This window comes from Chamaea fasciata, unplaced genomic scaffold, assembly GCF_029207755.1.
Source record: "Chamaea fasciata isolate MVZ Bird 193981 ecotype frontalis unplaced genomic scaffold, bChaFas1.0.hap1 SCAF_4, whole genome shotgun sequence".
Taxonomy (NCBI): Eukaryota; Metazoa; Chordata; class Aves; order Passeriformes; family Sylviidae; genus Chamaea; species Chamaea fasciata.
The window spans coordinates 30,270,825-30,297,961 of record NW_027094089.1 but is presented as its reverse complement, the minus strand read 5'-3'; positions in this window follow the sequence as shown (position 1 = coordinate 30,297,961).

The window sequence follows — 27,137 nt, the reverse complement described above, 5'->3', positions numbered from 1 at the left end:
TTTTCAAAGATTTATAAATAAACCAGAGCAGCAGCAACAACATCAGAAATGAAAGATAAATTTACTTGGAAAATGTGATGAGAGAAATATCACTTGGGGATATTTCCAAACACTTTCAGCTCAAACTTGACTTCAGCTTGGCATAGTTAAGAATTGGGCATGTTACAAATGAATTCTTCTAGCTTTAAAGTGTGGGGTTTTTTGTAGCATTTCAGTTGTTCGAAATATGAAACACTAAATTAAGACAGAACACCAGTGTATGGAAACAATGTAATTGATGTAAGTAAAAAGGTGGTTTGAGAACCAGAACCTGGTTTTTGAGAGAGTTGGAGAAGAGCTGGTGTATTGGTTTGGAAGTAAACTGACAAGAGAAATGAATCCCATTCATTTACCTTAAGAGAGATTTCAGGTCAGAGTTACAATTGAATAGAAAGATTACAATAAATGCAATGATACAGAGAGAACTGGCTTAAACAAACGAAGTCAGAGTACAACAGGAAAGCTGTTTGTCAGTGGCAGTCGCCGTCCTATCAAGGATTAGTTGCAGTCCTGTTGAAGTGATGGTCACAGTCTTGTCAAAAGCAGCAGTCCTGGGGAAGTTCGGTCCTCCTCTGCATCCATCAAGTTGTGGTGACGTTGTGCCAAGTCCCCAGATCCACAGACTTATAGCTCAGGTTCAGGTAGGAATGCTCAGTACTTCCCCCACGGCAGGGAGTTTCACAATGGAATGATGTAATACTGTGACTCATGGGATATTTGGAAGTCCTTGGTGATCAGTGTCCTCGCATCTGCCTCTTCTGCTGGTGTCATTGAGTCCATTATGGCCCAAGAGCAGAGATGAGCCCTCAGAATGGGTGTTACTGTGCTGGTGCTTCCCCAGAGGGAGTTACCACAGCTGAGTCATAGGTGTGAAGAAAAAGAAACACCACCCTGCCTTGCGGGATTGCCTCTTCTTACTCATCTCAGTTAACACCCAGCCTGTAGCCTGAGGTCGATGTTGTCCACAGGGAGCTACTGCAAATGACCCATCATTAGCAGTTCATTAGAAATGAAGTAGAGGGGTGTGGAATACACAGTGTAGTAATACCCACATAGTCCTAAACTGGCACCCCACTCCTGTAACAAGGACAACTGATAAACACTTTATAATTGCTGTATTTAGGAAAATATTGCTTTGTATCTGAGGATTTGCAGTCTGTTACTCATGCACAAATTATTGGCAGAAAAATGTTAATAGATTCACATACCATAATATTTCAAACACTTGGGAATCTATATATGTACAGTTAATACAGGTGAAGAAAACATCAGGGTTGGCTCAGTGACAGAACTCAGTTTTGCAGTCACAGCAGAAGAGACTTGAGTGGGAAAAGTGTTTAAAGGCAGGATTAGAAAGAGTGTTCAGGAGTCTCAGAAGGTAAAAATTACTAAGGAAGGCTGGCAGAGATAAGTGAATTTTAAGGTTTGTCATTGTTTAACCCCATTTGACAACAAAGCCCCTCAGAGATGCTCACTCACCCCAGTGGGATGGGGGAAAGAATCAAAAAGTAAAAGTGAGAGAACTTGTGTGTGTAGATGAAGATAATTTAATAGGTGAAAGCTGTGCTTACAAGCTGTAGATGCAAACAAACCAAACCAAACCAAGGTATTCATTCATCAGTTCCAGTAGGCAGGCGGATACTCAGCCATCTTCAGGTAAGTAGGGCTCCCTTGCATAAGGTAGTGAATTGGGAAGATAAATGCCAGAAATCTTTTGTCCACCTTCCCTTCTTCTGCTCATATATGCTTAGCCTCTGAGAGGAGCCACACCACTTTCCACACATCAGCCCCCTCTCATCTTGGAACTCTTTTCTGAAAAAGGAGAGGAAGCACAAGCACATTGCCATGAGGAAACGGGAGAATCAGAAGAGTGTGCCTCCGAACCAGGAACTTCTTGCTTGTCTACTTGTCAGGACAGGAGCTGGTCCTTTGGCTCCAACACCTTCTCTCAGCAGTAGCCAATGGCTCAGTAAAGGTAGAGATGAGGTGTTAGGTCAGATCAGCTAAACCTTCTTGGCTCCTGCTCTCTATTCTCTGCCTATGATCCTGAGCCGGCACTGCAGGGTCAGTGAAGGAGTGTAGAGCCATCTGTGTTAAATGACTGCATAACTGCAGCTTTAGATATGCAAGTTGGGTAGCTACTTGGTTTCCTCAAAAGCTGGTTCTGCAAGACTTCCTGGTGGTAGAAGAATCGGACCATCAAATTTAATGGACCATTCAAGTCACCAGCAAGCTGCCACAGATTGGACAGCTGTGATGTCCCTTGTCAGAGGCACAGTGGTTTGCCCCCCCACATCATATTCATGTAGTTTTCTAAAACCTTTAAAAAATTATTTCAGGCAAATGTATTATTTAAACAGAGAAGCACTACTGTATCCAAGTCACCTGAAGAGAAAAAAAAGGTTGTTATGCTGATGAAAAGAAGCTAAATTTTCTTCTTAAGATAAAGGTGACTCTTCAAGTGCTGTGACTTTGCAGAGGTGCAATCCAATAACTATTCAATGTTCATTTGCAAATTTCATAGTTTTTAAGATCAATTGATGAAGTCCATCTGTCAGTAAGGGTGCTCCTCCAGGATATTTTTAGGCAGACTCTAGAGGGAAAGCTTATTTCACTTACACAGAAAGGAGTGCTGGTGTTTTCACTTACCACTGGCAATAACCCCAAACTCCTGGATTTGACTTTTGCAGCTGTGCAGAATCTGGATCTGCAGCTGAATATGATTTGGTACTTTGTATTTTGATAGTGGTATCCTGATTCTCCCTTTTTAGAGAAGTTTTAGTGGACACCTTCAAACTTTCTCCAAACCTTGAAAGAACTGGCTACAACCTCAGATTCTAAAGATACATAATAAAAGAAGTCTTACAGCCTAATAGACATTGGCTTGGATTTGATGAGGGAGGTCTTGAAAACAAAGACAGTCAGTATTGATAGAATGGCTGTCATCCACAGCTGTCTGCTGCAGTCGCCAAAGGGCATGTTCTTGTCCCTGCATAAAACAGAGACAAAAGCAAATGAGTAGCCTTTGAGAGCCAATTTGTATTTTAAAGGTATTATGTGTTTCCAGGTGAACTAACATAACATAGCAAATGTAGCTAGCATAAGCTTTTTGAAGTGCACACCTGCTGAACATTTCATACTAGCCATTCTTCCAGGTTGAGCAAGGTGTATGCAAGTGGTTACCAAACTGGTTTTTGACAGGAAGGGCAAAATCCCTATGTCATGAGCTGTAATCAGAAGAAGGCCTCCTACAGTGTAAGATCCCACTGCTTTCCCAACCACTCTTCTCCTATTTTCTCTCCAGATTCTATCAGCAGTGTGACAGACAAACAGGCTGCTAATAATTTGTTCTTCCACCCCCTCCTCCTCCTCTCAATTGTTTTTAAATGGAATGTGTAATTTCACAGTATTGGATGCTTAATATTTTCTGTGCACAACACGAATTGCATCTTCTTCCTACCTGCTGGAGGACATTCATTTAACTGGCAGCTGTTGTAAGAATTAAAAGAAACAAGGGCAGAGGAAAGAAACAATTGAAGTTACATACCAAAAAGGAAGAAAATAAACTTTTTATTGATGGACAGAAATATGCTGGTTAAATGACAGAAATTAAACATTTACTTCCCCTAATATTCTGCGACATCCCTCCTCTGAATTTAAAATTCAGTACAGATAAGCAGGTTATAACCACAAAGCATTCATAAAAACTACTTTCCGGGTCAAGGTGGAACTAATAAACACTTTTGAATGGAAAATCTGGAGAAGGCATAGAAAAGTAAGCTAATATAATGTTTTTAAGAGAACTTTCAAGGTGATTTACACTATAATGCATGGACAAACGTAAAACTGCTGTGCCAGTGTAGGCACAAGCAAGAAGCAGTGTATGAGAGCCCCAAGACAGAGCATTGTTCTAACCTTGCTCATCTGTAGAGTGAAGAAGATTTGTAAGCCCACTTTGTCCTGTGATCAAGAAGCACACAGAAAAGGCCAAATACTCAGCTTCCAGATCAGGCACTTGCTGACATGAATGCCACGTTTTTTGGGTGCAAAAAGCTGAAGTTACAGTTGTAACCTGTTTCTATATATTAGGAACAAGTGTAAGAGAGTGGCAACATGGGCTGTTTGATTGATTTCTTTGTATATACAAGCAAAATGCAAAGCTGAATATTTAGAAAGTCTTTGGAAAACCTAAAATACTCTTGAAATTACTGAACATTAACAGCAGCAGAATCTGAAGTAGTACAAAAAGCCACAAATAAGGACAATAAATTCTAAAATATTCTCAGAATAAGAGCAGAGGCTGAGCAAGAAAAGCTTTAATATAAAGGTCTGTAAGTTTAAGTTGTGCAGGGTTGTTTAAAAGGTCTCAGCTGCAAGAAAAAAATACTACAAAAAATGTTTACTGCTGAGTTTGCTATAAAGAGATAAATTATCCAGATATTTGTAAAGAAAGACAAAAATATCCACTTGCTTTTTTTTCAATATAAGGCCAGGTTTAGTTTTCATCTAGAAAAAAAATCCACAGACTAGACTGACAAACTTGGTTTGCCTGGTGGCTTTTAAGAGCTATGCATGCTGAGACATAAAGATGAGATGCTGCAAGAGCCTTTAGCAATGCCAAGTGGAGACCTCAGCAAAGAGCTGGCAGAGGCCTCAGAAGGTGGCTGTCTTAGGGTTCAGGGTGCTGATCCCTTTCTGATACCAGTTCCAAAGACAAAGCTGGATTACACAAGCAAAGTTCGAAGCATCGCTTTAAACTGAGATTCTTTTCCCGGTAGTTGGTGGTTGTCTGGCAAAGCATGGAGAGGGTAAGACTGAGATTGCACTTCCCCAGCTTGTCTGGAAGGAAACAGGCTACTGGAGATTGGAAGGAGATGGTTTGTGAGATGGAACTTTGTATTGATTTTGCATGTCCTGTTTTTTTGGTAGCAGTGGGGCCACAGAGGTGGCTTCTGTGAGAAGCTGCTGGAGGGTTCCACCATGTCAGGCAGAGCCAACAGTCTCTGGTGGCCCCAGAGATGGATGTGCCACTGGCCAAGGCTGGGACAATTAGAAATGGTGGTAATGCCTCTGTGATAACAGATTTAAGAAGAAATCAGAACAAAGCTTGTGGTGTAGTTTTAATTCCAGCCAAGGAAGAGCAGAATGAGAACATGTGAGAAGAACAACTCTGAAGACACCAAGTTCTGTGGAGAAGGAGGGGAAGAGATGCTCCAGGCACCAGAGCTGAGGTTCCCCTGCAGCCTGTGGTGCAGACCACCGTGAGGCAGCTGTGCCCTGCAGCCCATGGAGCACAGCTCCATCTGCAGAGATCCACCTGCAGCCTGTGGGGGCTGTGGAGGAGTCCCTCGCCAGAGCAGGTGGATGCCTGAGAGGAGGCTGTCAACCTGTGGGAGACCTGTGGAGAGAGGCTCCCATGCTGGAGCAGCCTATCCTTGAAGGGCTACAGCCCATGGAAGTGTGCCCCACGGAAGAGCAGCAGTTTAGGGAGGACTGTTGTCTGTGGGGTGGATTTACACTGCAGCAGTTCACAGGAAGCTGCTGCTCATGAGATGGATTCACACTGGAGAAGTTCATGGAGAGCTGTCTCCCATGGGAGGCATTATCCTGCTCTGATTTTGTTAGGGGTAAATCCACTTCGTATCATTAAGTTGAACCTGTTTTATCCTTCGTAGGAAATGGCAATCAATGTCTCCCGGTCCTTATCTCAACCCATGAATGCTTTGTTAAATTTTGTCTCCTCTCTCCAGTTGCAGAAGGGACCAAATGAGTGGTTTTTCTGGATACCTGGCATCTGGCCCTGTGGGAGCTGGTCAGGCAGGGACTGGCAATGAGTTGGCCCTGGCTGGTCACACAGAAATCATCAGCTTAAGGCCTTGAGAAGGTAAGTGTTAAGAAGGAGAACATCTAGACAGGTTATGGTGAGAAGCATGGGATTATGGGTTTAGTTATGTTAATATGGGTTATGTCAATAGTTTCTGCATATATGTTAATAATTGGTCGGTTGCTTTTCTGTATATGGTTTTGTTGTTGTTCATGGGTTCTTTGTTCTGTTACCAAGGTTGTATAACATGCTGTTCCCTGTAATACTGGTCATCTGTCCAGCCCACCCCAGGGCTTCATCTCCTGGGGCTACTGTGTACAGCTTCTGGTTTTTGTCAACCACCTTAATAAATTACTTTTTGGGCAACCACAGTTGTACCCACTCATTTTATTTCCCTGGTAGCCACTGGTAATCCAGATCTCAAAGGAATAGTAAATTTGCTGACAACACTAGATTGGGAGGAGCTGTCAAAGCCCTTGAGGGCAGAGAGGCCCTGCAGAGAGACCTAGGCAAATTAGAAAGCCAAGCAATCACCAAGCGTATGAAGTTTAACAAAGGCATATGCCAGATTCTGCACCAGGGATGTGGCAACTGCTTGTATAGAATGGGGAAAGAGAGGCTGGAAGGTAGAGCCATGGGCAGGGATTTGGGTGTCTTGGTAGATGGCAAGTTGAATGTGAATCAGCAGTTCCCTGGCAGCCAGGACAGGCATCTGTGTCCTGGGGGCATCAGGGACAGCATCTCCAGCCAGGCAAGGGAGGGGATTGTCCTGCTCTTCTCTGCTCTGCACTGGGGCAGCCTCACCTCCAGTGCTGTGGGCAGGTTTGGGTGCTGCACTGTAAAGTAGATATCGAGCTATTAGAGACCATTCAAAGACAGGCCATGAAGATAGTGAAAGGTCTGGAGGGGATGCCATGTGAGAGGAGGCTGAGGTTACTTGGTTTTTCAGCATGGAGGAGACTGAGGGGAAACCTATTGCAGTTACAACTTCCTTGTGGGGGGAAGTAGAGGGGCAGGTGATCCATCACAGCACTCAAGGAAATGGCATGAAAATGAGTTGGGGGAGGTTTAAATTGTATATCAGGAAAAAGTTTTTCACCCAGAGGGTGTTTGAGCACTGGGGCAGGCTCCCTGGTGAAGTGGTCACAGCACCAAGCCTGACAAAATTCAAGCATTTGCTCAGTGATCTCAGGCATATGATGTGACTCTTGGGGTGTCCTGCAAAGGACCAGGAATTGGACTTGATGATCTGCATGGGTTCCTTCCATATATATATATATATGTATGACTTCTCAGCATATTCTATGATTCTATGATTTCATTAATTCTATGACTCGATTAAATTTGGAGACATCCTAATTTTGGATGGCAAGGGACTTGAGCTGTATCCACTGATGCTTATTGCCAGATTATGATCATGAACTTCAATACTGATACATGATTTAAATACAGATATACAATTGAGAAAAGAAGAAATGAAGTGTTGCTATTTTACTTACATTTTACCCTGGCAAAAGCTGTCTGCTTATTCAACACGATAATATGCTTTTATTACCATCTCATCATATTGTCTTCATTAGAGTGAACAACATCCAGAAATGAAAATAATTGTTGATGATATGGTTAGTATGTGATGCATAGAAGTAAGACATTATAAAAATATATCCAGGTATTACACCAGCTGTGAGACCTAACCATACAAAAGAGTTAAGCCGGATGGTAAATTATTGCAAATATTGGCCCAAAGCAGTAAATCAATATTTTTACAGCCTCTATCCAGGAGTCATAGATTGTTATCCAGTGAAATGATAAAGTTTTTCCAAAATGTCTGGTTTTTTGCTTACAGTAGAAAGGAATAAATTAAATGCAGTGCTTTTAAATAAATGTTCATTATACACAAAGCTTGATATGGAAAAAAAATACCACTTGATTTATAAAATACACAATGCTCCAAACTCAAACCTTGCAAAATGGAAAGCCTGTCCAAATGAGTTACAGTAATGACTGCAGTTAGGAGAATTAACTTCTGAGGATATGTGTGTAATGTGGGAAGGCAAACAGTGGATGTTATTCCTGTAACACAATACATGAATCCCAGAAATGTTGCACTTTTTTCCTAGTTGCGGACTATCAGACCACAGCAAACCATCTGCCAACTTATACAGCCACAAGAAGTCAATTTTTTTTTTTTTTGGCACATTAGAGGATGCGTGAGGGTATTACGTGAGGGAGAGCTGATAGCTGTTTGCGTAGTCTGGACCTTTGTGTCAGGTTTGTGGGAGCATAAAGATTTAAGCTCATAAGCCTGTTTAGGAGAGGTGGGCTGCTAGAAGATAGGATAGAGGGAGATTTCAATTTTCTTATTTTTAAATACCTTGTGGGACACATATGCCAGTAAATGTTGTAATTGTCTGTGCGCGATTCATTTGCCTGCAAGGTCTGTTAATAATACATTAATAGAATTAAAGGACAGGTAGGTTTATTGTGCTACCTTTCCAAGTTGAGACTATATTGGCAGAGAATTTGTGCTGGTAAATGCAGAGCTTTCAAGATGGCTTTTAAACTCATCATTTGCAAATTGAGATGGGGATAAAACTCCAGTTTCCTCAGTGCTTTCTACAAGTTTTTAAGGCACTTTCCCTCGCTAGCTGAGAAGCCAGAACAGAACATGGAAGCAGTTTTAAGACTGAACTGAGAAGACTGAGATTCATCAGAACAGCATCAGAGAGATCACAAAAGCTGCCAAGTGGGTTTGGGTCCTCAGAAGTATGTGAATGTCCATGCAGAAGTCTGGTAAGTGAGCAGTGACTGGAGCTTCACAATACAGGATGTGAATAGGGACAGACTTGGCAGTGGGGTACTGCAATTCCCATCTAGGTATTATCTTCACTTCAGATATTCTGTGTGAGGTGAGTGAAAGAGAAATTGAAAGACTTAAGATACAACAAATACAATTGAATAACTTTCACAGACAAGGAATGCATAAAAATAAATCTTCAGAAACAAAACTACAAAGGCTGGGTTAGAAAACTTGAAAGAACCAATCTTCATTGCTGATAATTCGTTATTGGTTTGGTTTTCAAGCTAAACTTTGACCTCTTAGAAAGAAACCTTGAAAAGAAAATACAGCTAATGAGGACATAGTAGGACACAAGAAGAATACAAAACCCAGTGCTATGCTACCCCCTGAGACAGACTGCATGGAGATGAATGTGATAGTTCAACCAAGTTATTTACCAAATTCAAATAAAATACTGTGTGCAGTTAAGGGACAAGAAATAATCAAAGATCCAGAAAGCACTCCTCTGGGAAACTGAGAGGATTAGATTTGTTTGCCTTGCAGAGGAGATTAATTACTGTTACTGAACATAATAAATGCAAAAGAGGAAGTAGATGAGAAAAGTATGTTTGCCAACTCTTATAGCAAAAGAATAAAATGACATCCAGTAAAATATTAAAGGCAAGAAGTGTAAGACTAATTGCAGGACTTTAATGATAACGTAAAATTAGCCTCTTGAATTGATTGCCACAATATGTGAGCTCAGTAAGGTTTGGAAAGGGGAATGTAGATGGCTAATGAGGCTCTTTGCAGTCAGTCACAATAGTGCAAACTGAGAATAACTGCAGATATAAACCAAGGACATCATGGATAACCAGAATATTACGTATATAGTCAACCATGACTAGCATTTCTGTTGTCTTCCTGAATACCAGGCGGTGCTTCCAGTCCTTCAAGCAGTCATTAAAGTGCAAATCACAGTGCTGTGTTCTACAAGAACAGTCAATCGCTGTCCTGGGATCTGTATAAAGGATATACAAACCCAGGTGCACTGGATAGTCCAAGGCACTTTGAAAGCTAAAAGAAATTTTGCTAGTGAATGCTAGATGTCAGGCCACTGTCACAAATTAAGTTTGCACCCCTAGACTGAAATAGTGACAGCAAGCAGTGTTTGTCAGGTGGCTTTATCACAGCCTTTTTTCTTGTCTGTTACTCACTTGAGAGGCAGAGACTCCCCTGTGTTAGCCAGACAGCTGGTGTTGACAAGATGTAAATCAGACATGTACTAAAACCTCTCTTACTTAGGAATGAACACTCTGGGATCAGTCATATATACAAAAACGTAAGAATAGTAATGAAATTGCATCTAGTTTTTGAAAAACAGACAAACAAACAACCCCCTCAGCTTCTTAACTATGAGCTGTAATTTGGTTAAAAAACCCTTCTGTCTTAGGATTTCAATTCTCTTTGACAAAAAGTCAAATTCTGAACTCAGTCAAAAACACATGCAAAGCATCTCAGCTGAGAAAACACAAAGTTCATTGCTGAATTTTAAAATATTTTATATCAAAATGCTTAAAAGAGTAAAATAAAAGATGAAAATATTATTTTAGTACATAGAAACCAAACAGCAGGTGCTCTCTAGTTTCCATTATTGTGGTGTGTAAGAACCTCACAATTCATTAATAACTGCTCCTCATGACAATTGACATAGTAGAAGTAAAAGGAATGAATTGAAATTCAATACCTACTTTTAAGGATAGAATTAAGTGAAGAGTATGAGACAACCATTACTTGACATTTTTGATAGCAATGGGTCAAATTCAATGCGATTGGAAACACAAAAAAAAAAAGTCTGAAATTTGCTGATTCAGCTGTCTTAAAATCTTTTGTGAGTATTTCTAAGATGTCTGATAGTGTTCCCCAAATTCTATCTAAATGGTTGAGAATCATCCTTGTGCATTTTGTGTGCTCTTTTACTTGTGAAACAAATGAAACCATATGCCTGGGGCCTGTGAGAGCAGGTCAAAGACACTTCCTAGCATCAGGGCAACAAATTAAAAGGGAAATATTACAAAGTTTTGAAAATTATTGCAATATTTTTTCTATAGTTGGAAGCCCTGCGAAAATGACCACTGGTTTTGTCCAGGCTGATTTCTCCCGATTACATATGGTAGTCACCTGTGAAATTCATGCCATTAAGCATATTGATGTCAGACTTGCGTTGGATTTGGTGTGCATATGTCTGCACTTCAATTTGAACTTCATCAGAACAATGGGAGCACAAACATAAGAGAAAAATTATTTTTTATGGTTGAGCACTTTGAATTACTATTGCAGCTCTCAGGGGTTTTTTTTACTATTTTATTTGGTTGGTTTTTTATAAATACAAAAAATTGTACATGGCAAAAGCCAGGGCAGCTCGAAGATTATTGTTGAAATAAGCAAAGAAATATTCATGCTTTGCTTCATATAAGGAAACGCTCACAGAGAGGGTCAAATTAATGTATTTTATGTTTCCATTACTCTCTGTTAACATTTTTAACTTGACTAGCTGCATTTTTTTACCTTAAAGAATATGTATTTTTTCCTCACCTGCCATGTGAAGGATCTGTACATGAATAGTAGACATGCTTCCAAATATATATATCCACAAAGTCTGGCATGTGGTATAAAACAAATAAACAAAAAAAAAGAAAACTTTTAAAAAGAAATAATTTGTCTTTAATAATTTTCTATCATAGGTTGATAAAATATTTATTTTTTGCATATTAATACAAAATTTTACATGAAAATTAAACAAATTACCATCTAAAACATACAATGAAGATTTTTTGGTAAACATTGCAATGAAATTTTATTTCTAAAATGTAAAAAATTTTTGGCAGAAATTCGTGACCTAATTCCATACTATTAAGAAAAAAACTACCTGTCATAAGCAAAACATAGTAAAAAAAGGCTTTCAGAAATAGTCACAATGGTATTTTTTGAAAAGTGGCTTTATATAAGTAAATAAATAGGAACTTTTTAGAAGTATTGTTCACACTGCTGTTCACATTATAGATGCGTCCTTATTTCACTTGACCAGGGGTGTTTTTTGCGTTTGCAGTATCAGGGGGAAAATGTGCTAGACAGATCACAAGGGAGTGTCTTTTCTGGTTAGCTTAGGAGATGGAGAGGGTCTCAGCTGTTTTCAGCCTGGTGTATGAGAGCACCTCTTATCTCTTGCCTTCTGCCTCAAAAGGCTCCGCTGGTGATACAACACCATGTTTGAAACATCAAAGAACTATGTACTACTAATAGTTGAATTTCATGCTGCATACAACAGTCGTAAAGATAAACTGCTTCCCAACAAAGTGGAAAGGTTATTCTACTTCCTCAGTTTTCAGTGTAAGGTGCTGGAATGGTTCTGTCCCCATTGCTTCAACTGCTAGCCATTAAGAACAGGAGAAATGACTGGTACATGCTTCGCAGATAACAGATTTTTCCAGCACGTAATGCTGTAGTTGTCCTCCTTGGGAAATTAGGGACTCTGAGGCTGTCCATGTGAAACAAAATTATGAAGCACATTTGACAACAGACATGGAAAAAAACCTTCAGTTTCAGAAGTAAAAATAGTCTTCTCCTGCATGTACAAAAATCAGAAATGTCCAGTAGACAGACGTCTGTCACCAGTCCTGGCATGGGATATCTGTCTGAATGTGCTCCCTGTGCAGCATATGGCCACCATTGGCATGATTGGGTAAGAGCTAACATACAGTGGGATGAAACCTCTTCAGACCTTTGCAGAGGTTTATGAAGCATTTTAAAGAGGTGCTGGGGACATAATATATGACAGAAACCAAATCCAGAATGCCTGCAACAAATTGCCCGAGGACCAAGTTGTGTGCATACTTGGCCACTAGACTTAGAAATGCCAAAATCTATCAAATGGTATGAAGAGCTGCTTGAAGTCTGGTTGTGTGAAGTCCTTCACAAAAGGGAAAGGAAGCCACTTCATCTGAGAAGCAGTAACTATCACAAAGTTCTTTCTGAAGAGCCTGAAGGCCATGCAGAGCCTGAATAAGGAGGCTTTGTACTAATAATGATCAGGCTTGCAATGAACTGGGGTTATTGCCTGTGTAATGGTGTAGTGGTTTGAAGGCAAAACAAGTGAGAGGCTCAAAGTCAGAAATACAATTTAATAGGAAAAAAGGAAAAATAAGGTAAAAAAACCCAAATGCAATAATACAAAAGACCACTGACAGAGTCAGAATACAACCTGAGCAGGGTGATGGAAGCAGTCCAGATGAGGTGGTCTTCCTGAAGCAGCAATCTCGTAGAAAAGTCTGGTAGCTCTCGTCCTCTGGGAATCCAGTGCATAAGGCTGCTTGTACTGTCCCAAATCCCAGATTATATCCAGGTGAGAATGCTTGGTTCCTCCCTCTGGGCAGAGCATCTCACAGTGGGATGATGAGTCATGCAGGGGGTCCTTGATGGCCCATTAAATAGAGATAGCTCCCAGAGGGGATTATCTATGAGTCATGCAGCAAGGCATTTGGTGGGCCAATAGCAGAAAATAGCCCTGAAAAGCACTGCTCCAACAATTGGATTCAACAGTTCATGAAGATAGTGATAGAATACTTTGTGCACATCCTACACTACAACCCAGGACAAATGGCTGAATGAATAAGGCAAAAATAAACATCTTGAAGTCTGAGTCTATAAGCAGTTCTGTTTTCAGCATTCAGATATGCTATGATTTCAGAACTGGTCATGACTCTGAACTTGAAAAGACGCAGTTTGTGAGACCAAGATGAGTCTGGGAAGAGAATTTTCCTGAAAAACATTTTAGAAACAGGTAGATGTACCTGGGGCAAGGCCATGTCTTTTGGCATGCTCTCTGTGGCAGGATTTAAAGAGCAGAGCAATGAGCAGAATGTGGTCCCTTGCTGTGTCCTTCAAAGGGGAAGTCTTGTTAAACAAGACTGTTTTTTAACATGGAGATCTCTTTGCAGAGGTGAAGAATCTCAATGCAGGTTTCCTGTAACTGAATCTGCAAGGCTCTGCAAGGTGCTCTCAGATTGAATAGACAGGCAAGTGCTTCATTTGAACTTTTTCCCCAAAGCTCTGTGCTCTTCAAAAGACAGGCCTTCCACTGCACTGGGTGAGACTTTGGGCTACTACCTTTGTCTACTACCAGGTGTGATATGTCCCTCCCCTAGAGTGACTGAGTTTGTACACAGCACAGGAATATGGGTAGGGAAGAGACAAAATTTGTAGTGCCCCTCTCATTTTGCTTTTCATGAGATGAGCCTATACCTTTGTGTACCCTAGAGGTGCCACCTAATTTGGAGTGATTTAAACTATTCATTAAATGTTAAAGTTTCATAAATACTTTTCTATTCAGTTTCCAAAAAACAACAGGAAAATGACTGTGATTTTTTATGACCCTAACCTCTCTATGGTCTTTTCCTTTGTTCACTTTTCTAGGCAATCATTGAGTTCAAGCTAGAACTCATTCTGTCATCTCTTGAAAACAAAACCAGAAACTACTATAAATATTTTGCCAGAGTCATGCTTTTGCATAGCAAAACATTGTCAGCAAGATAAAAATTATTTTAATTTAAACGTCACTATTCAAAGATCTTCCTAGCAAGAAACTTATTACTAAGTTGTGAAATTGGAAAGATACAATGTCTCAGGTAACAGTCTGGTTAATGAGACACTTGATTATTGATGTTAGTTGATGAAAAATGTTCCATGGCACCCATAATACTTCTACTTGTCTTGGTTTAGATAGACAGGTATCTGCCAGGGAGGGTAGGAGTCTCCCTTAAAATGTAAGCCCCTCCCACCCTTTTCCAAATTATCATAGATTTGCAATTAAAAGGCTGTCAGGCAAAGATTTTGGGAATAGGTATAGCAGTTCTTTACTAGGGATATAAAAATACAGATGTTGTAGTACAGAAGAATAAGCAAACAAATAAACAAGAAATCCTAGATAAAACCCTGACAGAGTCAGAAATACAACCTGACACCCTGTTGGTCAGGGTGTTGGAAGCAGTCCAAAGTAAGCCCTCCTGGAGTGGCAGATGTGGTTCTGTTGGAGTAGAGATGGTCCTGTTGAAAAAAAAAAAAGGGATCCAGTAATGGTGAGATGGGTCCGGTCTTCCTCCAGGGATCCAGTGGAAAAACTGGATACCTAGTGGGACTGTGGCTCCTTTTTATCTAGGTTAAGATGGTTTGGCTCGTCCTCCCTGTGTGGAGCAGCTTACAATAGTGCAGTGTAATGTGTAATGTCATTGATGAGCTCTTAATGGTCCATTAGCCGAAGACATTCCCATGGAAGTAGTGAAACAATGAAGAGAGATAAGTAGCACTCCACCATCTGAAAAGTGACACTGACCCATTTGAGCAAAGATAAGCAATTCTGCTCCACCCAGCTGGAATAGAATAATATGCTCTTTACAAAACCCATGACACTACTGAAACTGATTCCAGCATTAATAGTGATGTCATATTTCTCCTTCTGTACCAAATTCATTAAAAAGTCTCCCAAGCCTTATGGCTGGAAAGATCTCCTTAGGAATTTCATCTGCTGTTGGTATACATAGGAGAACTTTATCCCTAGAAACTGCTATGATTTAGCTGTGTCATGATGTAGTCACACAGGAGGGCAAATTGGGATGCCGCGAGCTGTACTTAATGTGTCTCACACGTCTTCAATGTTTGGCCGTGTAACCAAAAAGATGTTTTAAGAAGTGTTTGCCAATACATATGGGCATGTGTGTACATATGTGAATAAAGTACTTTAAAATCTGGTTTAAAAGATTTTAAAATAAAAAGGATGTCATTAAAATTTTGAAGTCAGTGCTTGAGCTTTGTGATATGCCAGTATGTTTGTAAAGTGTTTTGTAATTTATCTTGTAATGGAATATACCCTCTAATTGCATAATTGTCCTGGTTTAGGACAAATTTTGGGAGGAAACTTCTGAAGTGGTCTTTTTTAGAAAGCAAATTCAAGTGATCAGTCTCCCAAGTTTGGGAGGTAAACCTTCTTCGAGAAAAGTGGGAAAAAACTTTATTCAACAAGCAAAGTGTTCACAAACATGAGGAAATAAATGATATTAAACAATGGAACCTCTTGTTCTGAAGATATGGAAAATTCAGAGAGAGAAAGAGAGAGAGTGAGAATCCTTTTTGTGGGGTGTGGCTTGACTCGCTCAGTCCCTCGTCAGTCCCTCCTGTGCTGGAAAATGCCGTGTCCCAGGCTCTGGTGGGCCACAGGTATGAGCTCCCAGTGTTCTTCTGGGTTTTCAGTCCAGAGCAGGGTTGAACAGCTCCAGGAAAAAAAGACACAGTCTTGGGAAAACTCCTAGCCATAGCTGAAGAGGAAAACCAGCCAAAAAACAAAGGAAAATGCTCCTTGTTTCTCTCTCTCGCTGTGAGTGCTGTCTGTGAGAGAGAGAGCTGTGCCACTTATCTCTATGGTTCTAAATACAGTTGCAAAAAATTCCACTGCTTCTCCTTCTCCCCCACTTTGCTCTAAGATCTAGTTTTAAAAGTGCCAAATTTTTTTCTGGGCTAAACAGACAAATGGGGATACAATACAGCATCATAAAGTCACCCCAGGACAATAATGATATGTCTAATTTTTGTGCTTACATGTCTGTATTCTCTTATCTCCCCATGAATTCCTTGTGAAATTTCCCTGCTCTCCTGAATCTTTATTCTTATCAGATAACCATATGTAGCCAAATAAATGCCAGTTCTGGTGTGGGTTTTTGAAATGTTGGGACAAGAGGAGCAGATTTCATTTGGAGAATTCAGAAAGCATAAACAAAACATTAGCTCATACAGTCTGAGACTTTATTTAATCTAACAGCAGGAGCAATGGGAGAAGGCCTACAGGTCTGCTCTCTCTATATATGACACACCTCTGAATACTGTACTTTCAGATATATTGCTTGGTACAGTAGCCCAGATCTTTTCTACAACACAAGGTTCTTAGCAAATAAAACTCCTTTGCAAATACTTCTGCTAGTTTATTGGTCTTATAGACTAATTATCCTGCATTGTCAGAAAAATATTCATAATGATAGAAGGCTGTGAGTATCTCAATTGGCACCTTTTTGAAGTTAGAAAAGCTTATAAAAGAAAAATTGTAAGTCTAATCCTGTCCCACTTGAAAGCTCAAGAAAACTTAAGAAGGCTATGTGCTTACTTGCTCCCTCCTGGGGATTTCTGTTTATTCTTATTTATATTTTGAAATGAAAATTAGCTTGCATGAGAGATTTTTACATGTGTTTAACCAAGATACAGTTTCTTTAAAAATCCCACCAAAATGAGGGACAAAATGAATACTGCACTTGAATGTTAAATTTTGTCGTTCAGATTGCAAGTGTTGAATTTCATATCTCAGACGTAAATACAATGAGCAGGCATGAGATACAAATGAATCAATTCACGAGGTACTGAAATACAACTGAAGAAAAATATATAGCAGCATAAAGGGTAAGGACACAGGGAAAAGCAAACAAGGCAGTTTGCAAAGATGGTTTGCACTTGCATGAATGAGCTATAGTCATATTGACTGTAAACTCTTCCTCATCCTAAAAAAATGCCACAGAGTCTGTATGTAAATTTATTCTATGATTGGAAAAATCTTAATCTCAGATAATTTGGTCTAAGCAGCTTGGATGTGATGAACAATAAAGCCAACACAGCATGGGCATCAGTCACTTTTTGTGTACCACAGCAGTTTGATGATGCCATGATTTCATGATCATTCAGCTTATATTTCTGTTGCTACTTGAGATAACTAAACTAGGTTTTGTGAACTACAATTCCTCCCTTCTCAGTTATAATATAGTTATTTTAAACTCTGTAAGTAGCTTTTGATCTCAGTTCTCCATCTCAGTCAAAGACTAGCTCCAGTACTTCTGTACCTGTTCTCTTATCTTCAGAAGCACAATGAGGGGGCAGCCATTTATATCAGTGCAGGAGGAGAAATGCCACCTACCAAGTTATGCTAAGGTTTTTTCAGCAATCTCGAGGCTTCAACTGATATTTCCATTTCAATAGTGATCACATACTATTCTACAGATCTTGAAAACTGGGGAAAGCACAAACCTCAGCAAAATGTTTGCTGTTCCCTCCAGCTGGACCTTGAATTTAAATAAGATGAGAAGCAAGCCATAAACTTTGCAGAGGTTGATTTATAACAGAGGACAACAATGAGTCATGAATCAGAGACTGTTTTAATTGATTTTTCATACATCATAAACTACAGAAAAGCTGATTAAATGGCTTGTAGAAAGCTTTATGAATGATTTCCTTTCCATAGTTGTTCGAGTCTTTATTCAGGAGCACAAAAATATACAAAAATGCATGCAAGATTGTTTCTTAAATTAAAAGATAAAAACAGTATTGGAGGTCTTATAGATAGCAGGAAGCTTAAATGTCTTCCTGGGTGCAATATAAGGGAACGTGAAAACTAGAAAAGCTCATTAATTCTGGCACAGAGAATTCTGGCAGAGGGAATCTTAGATAGTATTGAAATAAATTTCAGTTTCTTGTTATTAAGATATCCATGCACATTTGAATATGCCATTCTAATGACTTTCTCCTCAATCTTTTTGATTTCACTGGGCTATTTCCTGTTTAATCTCCCCTCTGACCTCAGGGCAGGTGTTATGAGTCCAGTGCAACTAAAGAGGGGTAAAAACACATATCTGAACTCAGCTGGGGCTTTAATAGCAGTTGGAGTCAGTGACAACTGATACCTCTGCCACTTACCAGGTGCAACAAAGCTGAAAACTAGTCTGATTGAAGGGAAAATTAAAGTTACACACAATACTACAAAATATTCTTTGAAAAAGACGTTCTGCTGGATCTTTGTCTTCCTAGTAAGAATCCGGAGTTTCTACCTTATCCCTAACTGAAGGTCTGGATCCATGTGTTCATCAGTTTTGAGAACATCTGCTCCTGGAAATTACTATTTTATTTAATTTTTTGAGAGAATAATCCTCCACTCAGCTGTGTTTTAATTGTGCTGTATGACACTGTTTAAAAACATGTTAAATCACAGAGCAAATATCACAAGATTATGAAACTTGAAGGAATATCCTGAGATATCACAGTCTATCTTCTGCCTCAATGTGCAACACTTACTATTTAGAAATGTTATCAAGCTATACTTTCAAAACATATTTCTTATTCTGTACAACTTATGTCAGAAGACTGCCTTCAAATCACAACCTGAAAAGTTTCAAACTCTCTTGTACTTCCCAGTCTAAAAAATATATTCTTGATTATTTTATTTCCAAAAGTTGTTGTAACATTATACTATATTTTTAAAGGATGTTTTCCAGAGAGATGGAGATTGTGCAACTGGGCTTTATGTTTTGAATTGCTGGAGTCTTTCAAGCAAGTATGATGGCGGTCAGGAGACTGTCTCAAAGACAGCAGACATCTGTTGTTCTGTAAAAAGGAAAACAGCTTGCAGAGGTGAGAGGCTCCTGCCACCACAGCAGGACAAAGGAAGCTCAGCACCTTTTCACTGTGTTTGGTAGAAGCCTGTCAGCATATCTTCATTAACCCTTACATGCTGCTTTTTTTGTCCACATGCCACCAAGAAGGTAAATAAAGTATGTACAGGGGACTGCAAGGTACTAGTGGGAGAGGTGGACCATGGGTAGGAAACGAAGGGATGATGAGGCAGGAGAAGGTAGACATTGCAGAAGGAGCCTCATCAGATGTGATAGGAGGGAGAACTGAGGGAATATAGCAAGTGTGATAGTGGTTACTGTGAAAAGGAAATGGAAGAAAACAAACCTACAGGAGATGGATGGATCCGTGCAATAGGTCCTTTAATCTTGGGGAAAATGTGCATCTTGAGCAGTTTTCCAGGACTACCTAATCAATACAAGCAATCATGTCTATCCCTAGCTTTTATCCCTCAAGGCTCAATACAGAATGCCTTTTTCTTATTTAATAATTGTCTTTTGGCAATTATGAGACTTTCTTATTTATGGTACACTTCCATATGTTTTATGGTGCAGTAGGGGAGGTGGTAAATTGCCTTCCTTTGGAAGGAGCATTATACTGGTATCTTGCTGAGAAAGAGAACAGCCTTAAATCAAGCAGGGATATCTCAATAGCAGGGATATATTTGAGATATAATTAACACCAAAAAAAAGAGGGAAAATTGTGTATAACAAGGAATTTGTGTTTAACAAGGGAAAATTTTGTGTTACCAGGGAAAATTGTGTGCAACCCATAATCTCATCATATTATGAATTAGTATGTGCACACAAGAAAGTACCTGTGGCAGAATTCTCATGCTCAGATGAGGTCCCTGTGTCCTGGATATGTCCAGAAGTTCCCTTACAGACCACTTCTTTGAGGTCTAATTATAATTCCTGTTTTCTTCTATAAAGCAGAGCATTTTTCACTACTTCTTCCTCATGCTTCTTGTCAGTCTCAAAAGAGTTCCTTAGCTGCTCAGGCTGGAATTGCTTATGAGAAATTACCAGAGGAGACACCAAAAAACAAAACATGTTCTTGTATCAACAATATTGCTGATCTAGTGGAAATGGTATCCTCAGTAGTGCAGTTTTGGACTAAAACTGTACAGTCACAACCTTAGTTACCTTTCCAATATTATGTATTTAATTCTTATTCTAGGCATTGGATTTTATTCAGGGTTATAGCAGCTTTTTACAGTAAGACCCTACAGTAAATATTCAGCACCAAGCAAAAGAAGGTACCTCTGCTGAATCTATCTGTTTATCTAAATTTCAGGTGATTCCTCTTAATTGATAGGTGATATTTAGTGTAGCTGAAATGAAAACTACTACAGATCAAAGCAGGTTCCTTTAAACTGTTTTTTCCCCACAGTGAAAGGGATTAACATTAGTTCACATTAATATGAAATCATCATCAAAAATCTTTTTCTACAAAGATAACATAATCAAACTAATATTTAATCTCATTCTTCATTGAATGAAACAGTGTTCTAAGGGCCAAGTTTGTGTTGAAATCTATTAAGTAGATAAAAATACAAAAAAAAGCCCTAACAAAAAGTGTAGGAAACAATGAAGTCAACCTTGGAAAATGTTGACCCAAACAGTTAATCTGCTCTACCCATTAGAAATTCACTCGGTAGGTTTGCCAGAGATGATTATTAGCACAAATGAAGGGACTGTGTTTGCAAGTGGATGCAGGTACCCTTTCTCTTGGGCCAAATACCAGATCCGGCCATTTGATTAAATAATTCTCCTGAACTCAAAAAGCCTGGTTTAGTTTGATTACACATATGAGACCACTTATTCAAGGACTTTGAACTCAGACCCGAAAATGAAATTAAGCCAGTTAGAGAGATTCTCACTGAAATAGATATGCATGTCTTTGGCAGTGCAGGCTCCTTCTCAGTCCAGCAACAAAAGGGCACTTAAGGGAATATGGAATGTTCTGCACAGCGTGATTTAACAACACAATCCCTATTAACTTTAACGAGAGTTGCACAATTAAATCTTTACACAGTGTGCTAAAAATTACTCTTTCAATTTAATGCATAAACTAATAAGCCCACTTTAAAATGTGAAAGGATAAAGTAGGTGAATAATTTTTGGAAAAAAATCAAGCCTTAGGTTGATTAGACATGTAAGAAGAGGGGACAAGTTAAGTATATAGTATGAATCTTGTTGAACTAGGCCTTAGAATTAGAATTGTGTTGTATATATAATGTGAGTCTTACACCAGATTAACAGAAGTATGAAAGGTTTGTATTCTTCACTGTCGGCCAGGTAAATAACTAGGATGTCTCAATTTCAACAGCTTGTGTTCAAGGATATCTAATAAGGGCTTTAAGCAGGCTTCCACCAATAAAATATAAAATACACAAACTTTAAGAAACTTAGAAGAAATCCTCTTTATGTACAATCAACAAGCTTCAAATGATAGCAAAATAAAACAAAACCAACCAACCAACCAAAAAAAAAAAAAAAAAAAAAAAAACAAACAAAAAACACCTTCTCTTCCTCCTTGTTTTTTGGACAAATTGTGGAGGAGGAGTGAATTTCTGTAGTGATAAATCACCATTACGAATTTCATGTCCTGCTCTCAAATACAGTGGAAAGCCAAAACAGGCTGTAGATCGCTAGTAATTTTGACTCAAAATGCAATATTCTGTCTTAACAATAAACTACTACATTCTGTGGAAACATTTATCTCTCCAACTGGGCTTCAAGTACAAGGAGTAATTACTCTCTGATTTCTTGTAATACAGGTCTATTCTATATGTAATTATATATCAGGCTCTGAGTGTATATTGACAGTAAACATATATTGTATTTACAGACAAACTGTATTTTTACATATAGAACCATATCCCTGTACAATAAAGAGGATATACTGTTGCATTTATTAATGACCAAACTTAACATCCAAATCCTTTACTCCTGAAGCTGTTCACAGGACAATGATAAAACCATACAAACTGCTCATATAATTAAAGGTCTAACACATTTTTTCCCACAAGGTTTGAGCTCATTCACTATCAAGAAATTTATGAAAGAAAATTTAACATTCCTCCAGTTCTTCAATGTCCTTAAAATTTGACTACATTTTATACCATTCTACAAAGGTATGAAGTCTTGCCCATTCCTCTCAAAATTAGAGCTGAATAGGGAAGTAGAGAAACCCTAGAAGTTAAGGGCTTAGACATGATCTTCATAATAATATCATCATGATGAAAATACCTGCACTTTCACATTTAGTATTCTCCAAGGCAGGATGATATTTGTTCTTTGTTTCCTCTCTTGACCATCACTCCTGACAGCCATCCTATTTCATAGTTATTCTCCCCAGAAACAGACAGCTTGTTGACCTATGAGAAAATAATGCTACCTTTTCACAGATGGAGTATGTTCAAAGTAGCATTCATGTATGGAGTGTATGGTTAACTGTCTTGGTAATCTGAAAATGAATAGATAAATACTCCTCCCTGGTGTATGAAACAGAGTGGAACCTGGGTGCCACTTATTTCAATAGGATTTTCTGGATGCCTGTATCAAGATAATCCTTTCCTACAGCATCAGCTGTGACTTTAACACTTCAGCTTGCAAATGGTGTTAAATGAGGCTGAGAAGTGATTAACAGGCATCAGGTATAGATGGTTTTACTGAATTCATGATCTCCTGTGAACTTCTTGAGCTGGCATACAGCAAGTAAAAATTGCCACAGTATGCTTTCATAGTGAATCCCTCACACTAGGATAGAAGAAATAGTGCACAATTTTTTCAGTCCTGATTTTTCCCTAAGTACTCCAATTTTTTGCAATAGAGAACATTATTATGAATTGTGTCTAAGTGAGGATAGGTGGCCAAGAAGCAGCAGAGGTGATCTTCAGGAAACAAAATAAAGTAATAACAACATTACTTTAAAATAAAAAAATGGGGCCACTGCAGATGTCTGATGAGAACTGTGGACAGAATCAGTACAAAGGATTTTCTCAGAACATTTTCTGATGCCAAATATAAATAAGTAACAGACAAACTGCCAAAAAATCATAATTGATTTATTTCAGAAGAGGATTTGGAATTCTGACATGACTGTATATTTATCTGTGCTGGAAAAATTGATATACGAATCGAAATGGAAAGCAAGAATTTTAAGTGACATTTAAAATTTAAATGATAGAAAACCTTTTTATTAACTTTGTCTGGTAACTTTTGTACTAAAAGTATGAGTTCTGAAATGGATTGATAACACCCTCTTGTGCTCTGAAGCTCTTCCTGCTAGATTAAGTTGTCTTCCTTTGGGAATGAGGTCAAAGCTTAGGTGAAAATTCAGGTGCAGAACCTGAGCTGCCAATTGGGACAAGCCACAAGTCTTGTAAGATACTGGAAATGGCATCTCTAGCTGGAAAGTTCTGGAACCCCAATTAAAAAATGTTTATTCAGAGGAAAACTGTGCCTGTAAATATTACTTATCCTGAGTGGATCACTCAGGCTACAGTTTAATGAAATACTCACCCGTGAAAGAAAACTACATCTTTTAAAAATTTATCTGTAGGATATTAGTCATGCCTCCCAGGCTTTATCATTGACATTGACAAAAGACAAAAAAGCCAATTAGAAACTGCTGATAAAATATGGCATATTAAATTAGGCTGTACTAAAAAAGAACTTTAATTTGGGAATTATTTGGTTGTTTGTTTGGTTTGGTTTGTTTCGTAACACAAGAACCAGTATGAGGAACCACTTTGAATTAAGAACTGTTTCGATTTTCACGTCGTGACTAAGTGGCTGATGATACAACTTCAGCAAAACTGAAGAGGAGAAGTTATATTTAGTGTTCTGTGTCTCCTCAGACTCTTGGTTTTGGATAATCCTTCAAATCTGGTGATTTTTTGCTTACGTTAATTCTGAAAGACATTGAGATTTGACTAGTTCTTGCACTACATGAGCTGTATTACCTATCAATATCCTAAATTGATGTAGAAAATATAGCTAAAATACTCATCTTTTATCTAATGGTTATTGAACTATTTGAATCAATCTTCCCTGAGTGCAACAACACAGATATAATCTCCTTTGGTGCTGCACTTTCTCCTCTTTCTCCCGTGGTATCAAGAAGATGATACAGTGTTTACAGCTGTGTCACAAGCCTTGCAAATGTTGCTGACATAGGGTTAACACTAACTATGAGGTTTGGAACGGGTCTGTGTCCTAGCATCCTCTCCAACCCTGTTAGAATTTGGAACAGCAGCAACAACACAGAAACACAAAACTCATGGTATTTTACTGGCAGATAATTGCCACTTATGTATTTGGAATAAACAGCCACGTCCTCCAGCAGTGCTTTCCCACATGATTCACCTTCTGTGCCAAGACAGTGTGGTGCTTGGAGAATGGCTTCCTGTGCCTGGCCATACATGCACACACATGCCTATACTCATATATTCCCCCCTGAAATGCTGTGTTCTGTTGCTCTCCTCCACTTCATAGAGGAAGCATTATTGTGTTATAGCAGTGCAGACACTTTTGGCTGAGCCAGTGTCACCAAAGGCAGTCATCCAGGGGAACTCTGTAGTGGAGATGCACAGTGAACTGCCTGTTGCAATCCTGCCTTGGGCTGTGAATGCCTCATCTGACACCATAGCTCAGAAAGGTTTGCTAAAAAAGCCAAAACATTACTGGGATTGTTTGGTTTTTATTTCAGAAAGTCTATCTATTTCCAGTTCTATGCTATGACCCTCATAACAGATCTGTGTAAAAGCCCATTTGTAAGGATGCATATTATGTGAAGGAAACCTAAGTCAGTAATCCAATTTTCCTGCTGAAGCCATCTTTACTGAAATGCCTCTGAGCTCGCCACAAATCTGTTAAAAAACATTGCAAGTTATCTATTTCTATTATAAATGGAGCATTTATAATGATTTTGATAGAATATTTTTATTAATCTTCTACCATATTCTCCTTAGCAAGTAACTCTCTGGGGCCATTTCTCAGCTATAGAATGGATCTATCTCACATTTCATATAGGGTTCTTAAGACCATATCTTTTCTTAGACATTAGTTTATTGATGTCCTAGAGGTTCTCCTCCTCAGCACATCTTCTAGATATTCAGTTCAAGGAGATCTGCCTTTTGCACAGCCTAAAAATGTTTTAGGATTTAAATTAATGTTGTCCACTGCTTCTGCCACAGTATTTCTGATCAAGTGATCAAGTAACCTATTTCTTTTTCTTGTAGGGAATAACTATTTTGAAATTCTCTCAGACCGAATAACTAAATCTTCACCAATGACCATAATCTTTTTTTTTTTTTTTTTTTTTTTTTTTTTTTTTTTTTTTTCCCCCCATATTACTCATATGTGTAATTCGGAATTTGCTTCATATTTTTCATGTTAGGCTAACTAAAGTTGATAGCTGTTACCATGACAGGGTTAAAAACAGTATATAAAGAAAAAAAACCCCTGTAAATCAGATCCTGTACAATTTTCCATTCACACCCTTAATCTTGAATAGCAGTAACTCCTTTTTGTCTTGCTGTCCTGGTTTCTCCTTAGGAGATATTTTCAATCACACTGAAATTAGGCTGAACTATCCATACAATTAATGATTAAGGGAGATAAATCTGTACTGAATCCAATTTAAATTTAGCCTGACTGAGAACTAGGAAGTTGCAAATGGAAGTTTCCTGCTGCGAGATAGCTAATGATTGCATCTCCTTTTCTGAACTACCTTTTCTGGTGAACTAATCTGATAACTTAGATGGCAAAGAATTGGAATAAAATAATTGAAAGAGAAATAGCCCAACATTAATAAGAAATGTGTAAGGTACAACAAACTTACTATTTCCAGAAAGACTTTAAAAGAAACATGCCACTGCTGTCAAAAGAAATAGCCATATAGAACAGTTAGGAAAAAAAAATGAATATACTAAAAGTAAATCTAGAATGAAGTACATTGAAATACCTGTTTGCATGCTTTTGTTGGCAAATCAATTGCTGACAGTCCTACAGCTTTTCCTCTGAAATGGTAATGTGCTGGTGCAGCAACCAGAAATATTATTTGCAATGATATTAATATTTTGTTTGTAGATTGATATGCTGCACTGAAGAAGTCTACTGATAATAAAGGTTTATCCCTTCCAGAAGGGAACATTTTCTACTAGTAATAATATACATATATTTTTAAAAAGCTATCAGTTAAAGATAGGATGTAGGAGAACACGGTCTTCTTGTTTTATAAGAAGTAATAAAATCTATTATCTATATTCTGAGGTTAACATTCTGTAACCAGCCAGTTTTACAGATAAAGGAATTCCTTCATTATGATCATCTTTTAGGAACAAATATTTCAGCTTCCTAGCTTTCAGTGTTTCACCCCATTTTCCTTCCCTAATATCTCTTAACATTGTTTCCAGTCATACTAACTAACCTGTCTCCTTTATGGTGGTGATGAAATCCGTGTATATCTGGGATGCTGGATTCAGCTTCCAGAAACTGGAAAGATCCTGTAGGAACAAGAAAAATCATCTCAAGATCAAAACAAAGTAACCAAGGACCCAGGTGAGAGGATTCGACTGGCCATCAAATGAAGCCATTGTTTTAGAACAAGACATGCAGAAGCAGAGTGATACCTGCCCAATGGGAAGTTGAGGTTGATGCTGAGAATGAAATGAAAACAAGTAGCAAAGGTTTTATTGACCTCTGGGGGGAAAAAAAAAAAAAAGAAAAAGAAAAAAAAGTAGCAATATGGAGGAATAAGTAGGCTGGTATATGTAAATGAGAGCATAGCATTGGATTTTATCTTAGCTTAGAGAAGGAACCAAAATATAAAGGAAATGATGCATTTCAGAGTTTTGGATTTAAAAAAGGCTCATGCTTTAATCACAGGCACAGAAAAAAGTGTTTACAAGAGCCTGCTGAGAAGAGCGGAACAATATTTGTTTGCAAAATGGCAATGTTCCTGGCTGTATTATAGGAGAGGAAAAATATTAAG